We start from the raw sequence: 6,770 nt of genomic DNA, 5'->3' as shown, positions 1-6,770 counted from the left end.
TTTTACATTAAGAAAGCATCCCAACCCAGTCCAGTCTAAGCCCATAAGTCTGATATTAGCCCATATGTCTGATACCAATCTATAAAGTTCTCTTCATACTCATGAAGCACATGGAATGATGCCGAGTGCAGGACAATCACAGGCCAGTGGGTAGAAAGTCTTTGGATCCAGTGGCATTGTAAGCATCTCAGCACTGGCAGGGGTCTCCACATGACTTCTCTAGCACCCAGGGTATGGGGTCTATCAGCATAGTGCCATGTGTCTTGTCAGTAGAGCGTCTCCAAGGGAGTGAACCAAGAGAGAATGGGGCTCCCACCTGCAAGGAGGAAATACAGGAGTTCCGAGAATTCTCAGAAGGCCATGCCCACGCAGAGGCCTCATTGGCTATGATCCTATTGACAGAGTAGGCTGCACCCCTTCACTCTTAATCCTCTCAAGTCCCAAATTGACACCAGATTACGTAACTACTACGCCCAGCAACCATACTTTTGTGATAGTTTTCCTTTGCCCTCCCAGGTCCTTTATAAACCTCTTAATCTCTGTAAACCCTTGGACGCCATTATGACCCAGTGCTAACGGTATCACTCATCTGAATGATGTGCCTTTGTGTTTATCTTCCCTTTTCCTATTTAAGGCTTAATAAGTGTTATCTCTATTATATGTGAGATCTGGGTTCTCGACCCTAACTAGAATTTCTTATCATTTCCTTTGCCCATCGTTCAAGTCTACCTCGCAAATTGTCTCTGCAATTGGATGCTCTGTTCTCCAAAGGTTGGAGCATATTTCACCAGATTTTTCCACCACTGTTTGTATTGGGCAACACCGGATGAAATTCCAGTTAAGAACAGAAGCTCCTGCCAGAAAGTTTGTTGTTTTGTTTAAAAAAAAAAAAGCAAACCAGGAATCGGAGAATACAATCAGATGACCGCACAGTGGATGAGTGTGTTAGCCAGACGGGAGCGGGCAAAGGGGAAGAGGGTCACAACGACAGGAATCCAAATACAAAAACGAGGTGGAGTTCATTTCCCTCAGACCTCACTAGCACACAGGAAGTTGAAGGGCAGATGAGACTGGCAAGGTGGGCGGTTGAGCCCTAGGAAGCATTTTGTGGGAGAAGAATGAAGTTGTCTGTTATAGTCTTCGAAACAATCAACATCCGTTCTGCTCTGTCGTATAGTGTTGTGATGAGTCAGAATAAGCTCAGTGGCAGTTGGGAGGCAGAATAAAATCATTACTAAAAGAGAGGTGTACGTCGGTGATAGCTTTTCTTCTATCGAAGGCAAGCCCCTTCATATGTATAGTAGACCTCATCTTCTACTAAAAAAGTTGACTCTTGCAATTCTTCCCTCTCTTGTGTGCATCATTAATTTTTAGAGATTAATATGGTAAAATATACATAATAAAATATACTCCAATACCCACTTTAAGTGTACATTTCAGTGATATTTATTACTTTCCTCGTAGTGTGTTAATTATGACCACCACCTATTTCCAAATGTCTTCTATCACCCCAAACAAAAATTCAGTATCCCTTAACTTCTTCACTTTCCTTCCTCTGGCCCTCGGTAGGTAACTACAAACAAACTCTTGTCTCTTTGTATTTGCTTACTCTAGCTACTCATCGAAGTGGGACCAGCAACACTTCTCCTTTAGCACCTATTCCAGTTCAGATAGACACAGTTTTATTCCAAATAAAATATGTTTAAGCATATCTCTGCAGACAAGGTCTGCAGGAATAAACTTGTCTAGATTTCTTAGGGTACCAAAAACAAATCCATTAGATATCACCATATTTTGATTTTGTTTTTTATTGTTTCTGTTGGACTTCCCAGCTTGTGATGCACAGGAGGAGCGGATGCATAGTGATCATAACTGACACAAGGGTTGACAGGGGATGCAGGGGTAGGGGTTGGTGATGGGGAGGGAAAGGGGAATTCAGGATTTAAAAAAGGAGGGGGGTGGAGGGAGCCCTAGAATTGACTGTGATTGTGTTAGGTTTCTCGGGTTAGAAATACCTTGGTCATTGGCTTCAAGCAAGAAAAAATTCACGCTTTTGGATGTATATATATATATATATATATATATATATGCAGTTTCAGGCATTCCAGTAAATTGAACACAAGCCAGAGAGAGAGAGACCGTGGCACAGGTGCACGGACTGTGATCTGGCCGCTGAACTGTGTAGGAGCCACTGGGAGAGTGTGAGAGAGAGATTCTGGCTTTTCAGGACCCCTGTTAGGAGGTGTGGTCAATGGGACTAGTTGACCCCATTGGCTGAATTAAGCTCACCTGGCCTAGATGGGGCCACTTCAGGTGTACCGCCCACTTAGGTGCACCACCCCTTCCTGTCTTGGAGCCTGAATCTCTGAACATGCCCAGTGGACACCCTGGTCCCTGTTCTAACTACCTAACAATTACACAACTCATTTTAAAGGTGATTTTATCATGGGAGTGGGGTCGATATTCTAAAATTGATATAGTAATGATTGCACAATTCCCCTTGATATGATGGAACGATTGAACTATTGAATTGCATGATATGTAAATTATGTGTCAATAAAACTGAGAAAAAAAACCAAAACCAAAACAAAATAAAAACACCATGGCTTGCGTCAGGCACATGCACACACAAATCCACTAACAACAGGGTCTTTCAACATGAAATAATTTGGGTTACAGAATGATGCAAACGTACACTGAAAGTGAGGCCTATTTGATGCAATTGCTGATGAGGGTCAAAGACTGCGGGCTTCAGGATGGATTATAGCTCAATGTAAAGAAAACCAAGACCCCCACAACCAAAGATTTACCATCACAATAAATGGAGACAAGATTGAAATAGTCAAGGGTTTCGTCTTGCTTGGATCATGGAGGCAGCAGTGCATTGGCTAAAAATGTGCTGCCTAAGGCCTTGTCAAATTACTGAAAAGCAAGGGTGCCCTTTTAAGAACTCGGGTGCACCTGCCCGAGCCTTGGTGTATACAAGGGGAAATTGGGCCAGAGGAAGCCTGGGTAACAATCGATGCATTTGAATGATGGTGTCAGAGAAGAACAGAGAAAGCACCGCAGACTGACAAAGAGAACGAACGGTCTGTCTTGGAATAAGTATATCCAGAATGCTCCTTAGAACCAAGGAACATGAGACTTCATCTTGCATACCTTGGACATGTTATTTGGAGACACCAGCCCCGGAAAAGGACATCAAGCTTGATCAAGTAGAAGGGCAGCGGGAAAGAGGAGGACCCTAAAGGAAACAGATGGACACAGTGGCTGCAACAATAAATAGGTTCAAACACAAGGACTATGGAGAGGAAGGCGCAGGACTGGGCAGTGGGGTTGTTATGAGTCAGAACTGACGCAACAGCACTCAATAACAACAACTCACAACCACTATGTCACCAGGCCTCCGCAAGTGGTGTCTCAGTTTGGTTTTGATTTCTATTCCTGAATGACTAATGATGTTGAGCATCCTTTCAAGTGCTGGGTGGTCATGTGAATGTCTTCTATGCAGGAAAGAAGCGTCTGCACTGTTGTCATCTTGATCCATGCTGCCTCATCTTCTTTTGGCTATTTTAATATATATTTAACTGATCTCCCTGATTGTGTCTCGTCGCCCTTTGTGGCCACACAACACCAGATGGTTCTTTGTGAAGCCTAAATTGGATCATCTTATTCCTCCACTCAAAATTCTCTAAGGACTCCTATCTTCTCCCGGGTGAAAACCCGACTCCTTCAGAACTCTGTACCATCATTTGCTCCCTGTTAAATCTCTAACCTCGCCTTCGGTTACTCTCTGCCTTGCCCCCTGGCTCCAGACAAACGGGCGTCCTTAGAGCTCACTCCTGGCTTGCTGCTGTTTCTGAGGGAATCCTCCTTGGTCCCCTGGCTCACTTCTCCCCCTTCAGGACCCAACCCTCCACCTCCATCTTAGTCTCCTTAGGGGCCCTCTCTGCCTTTTACCGCAAACCTCTCATCATCAGCTGACATGACGTATGTTTTAATTCTTGGTTGTTTTATATTCTGCCATTCTGGAATGCAGGCTCTAAAAAAGGCATCAGGCTTCATTCCGTTTTCCCCTTTCCCCACTGTATCCAAAGTACTCAATAGTGGCGGGCACAATAAATAAATGTTTATTCCGTGAATGATTAAATTATATCCTGGTAATATGATCCATAATATACATTCTGATGTATACTACTTTTCACCTAGTTTATTCCTAATAAGTGTATTCCTTGTTACCTACTTTTCTTCGCCTAGTTTATTCCGAATAAACGTATTCCTTGGTCAGCTCCCTCATTATCGAATTGAAAGAAACAAAGCGAGACCTGGGAAGACTGAGTCATTTGCCTATGGCTATGTGGGCAGTCCCGCTCTAACATCGGGTTGTTGCTAAATTTCGCAATCACTCACTGGCATACAACAATAACAGAGTGTAAGGATGGGGAGTCCCTTAGTGGGGCAGATGGTTATACTAGCTGAAACACTGGCAGTTCGAACCCACCCAGAAAACAGACCAGCCAATCTCCGTTCACAAGTCACAGCCTTGAAAACCCCACAGAACAGTCAATGGCAACAGCAGCAACAGCAGGTGATGGCCAGACGACTAGCCTAAAGGTTAGCAGCCAAACTGCTCCATACGCATGATAGCCAAGAAAGCCCAGGAAGCACTGGGGTACGCTGTCACACATGGGGTTGTCACGAGTCAGAAGCGACTGTGATGAGTTTAATTTGTGTGAGGATTTATTTAGTAAGAATCTGAATTATAAGGCAAGACTTTACATTACACCTTCCGGTTTAGCTAGAGCAAGAGCCGATGTAAGAGGGTGAGAAACCGTCATAAGCAACTTTTTCTCAAACCGGGATTTCTAACTGCAAGAAGAAAATCATTTTGGTTTGGCAATTCAGACTCACCGCTCTGGCTTGATTCATCGTTCTCTGACTTCTTTCTGTGTCCAATGATGTGTTTCCTGGCCACAGCAACAGGCCCATCGTTATATTTCTCAACTGAGCGTGAAACCACTGCATGCTTAGCGAGTTACTGGCAGCATTTAGGCAAGGCTGGGAAGCACCATTAGATCCTAGATTATTTGGGGTCATAGAACTGCTAGCATGGATGAAAACTTTGAACTCATCTAAGCAACCTCCTTTTGCAGAGGAAGATCTTGAAGCCCAGAGGGTAGAGATAAGGCAAGATCACACAGATCTTAGGGCTTTAAGGGTGGTTTTGTTTTCATTCGTTTAGTTTCTTGCCAGGGATCTGTTTTTGCTTTGTTTTGCTTACTTATTATTGTGAATTGGACACAGGTTTCCTGAACAGATCACCAGTTATTTCAAACACGGTTTGTTTCGTCACCTCTATTGCAATCCTCACATTGTAATGCCTCGCCTCCCACTTCTTCCCTGTGCCTCCTGTTTCCATCCCTTCTTCCTTAAGACTTCTGAACTTCATCATTGAGTAAGTGCTGTCCTTTTGATCACAAATGGTTGATTACTGGTGTCTACCTAACTCGTTATCGTACCTCTTACAGATCTGTTTATAATGTACTTAAATATTGAGCCATTGGACTAAGTTCATGCCCAGACCTGAAGGCTGACTAGGGCCATAGGTTCCTGTCTTTTTTCTGACTGGTAAACCTGGTCTTTTTTTAATGATTTTAAGTTTGTGTTCCCAATTTTTTACCCTCTACTACATAGGATAGGGAGAAGCCATAGTTTCATCTTAGATGGGGGCTCACAAGCTTTTAAGAAGCAGCAACCACTCCCCAAAGTAGGCTGCAGAACATTGTCTTTTTATACCAATTGCCAGTTTATACCAATTTATGCCAATTAACCTTGGTATCCTCTGAGACAATAGTCCCCAGTCTCCACACTGAGCAACTCATACCCTCAAGTGTTTGGGTATGTCTAAGACGTGTTCATAAATTTACCCTTGCATGCTTCATCACCTTCATGATGGTCTTTGCAATATAGATAAAAACTCATATACAAACATCCTGTCAAACATATATATATGTATGTATATATATATTTGTGGGTACACTACCTCTCTGCCCCCACATCCATCAATCCTGCATGTCTATCCATGCAACTGCTCCCATGAATGTGTCTAAAGCGGTATTTAGCTCTGTAACAGTTAACTCTTAATCGTCTCCCTTACATTCACCATATCATTTTTGTACTCTTTCCAAACTTGGAAAAAAAATTTAATCTCCTATTATAGATTTTAGGAGCCTTGCTTCGGTAGTGGTTATGCGTTCAGCTGCGATCCACAAGGTCAGCTGTTTGAAACCACCAGCAGCTCCTCAGGAGAAAGATGGGACTTCCATTACAGTGTCAGAAACTCACAGGGGGTCTTCATAGAGAGCAGCGAGCTTTGTTTTCTTAAAAAAATTTTTTTATTATCGATTTAAGAATCCCTGGGGTGCTTTGGATTAGGCATTGGGCTCAGTGGGAGAAAGATGAGGTTATAGGTTCCCCTAAAGATTCTACTGAGAGTGGAATGGATTTGATGGTAGGGGGTTTCGTTTATTAAAGAATATACATTTTTGAATTTAAGGAAACAGGTTATGTTTCCTCTGAAGTATCTATTACAAAGATCAGGTCTTAATTAGCCTGAAATGAATGGTGCTGTTAAAGGGTCCACAATGGGCCCCTGGACCCCTACACTGAGGCAAAACACTGGGTACGTGCAATGGCGCGGCAGGGAAGCAGAGCAAGGAGGTCCCAAGGGAAGACAAATGATGGACGCTGGGGCCAGGGCGTGGCACCCC

Source organism: Echinops telfairi, unplaced genomic scaffold (assembly GCF_000313985.2).
Source record: "Echinops telfairi isolate 266 unplaced genomic scaffold, ASM31398v2 ScPeMD7_7421;HRSCAF=8459, whole genome shotgun sequence".
In the NCBI taxonomy this organism is placed as follows: Eukaryota; Metazoa; Chordata; class Mammalia; order Afrosoricida; family Tenrecidae; genus Echinops; species Echinops telfairi.
Note: the sequence above shows the minus strand (reverse complement) of the source record.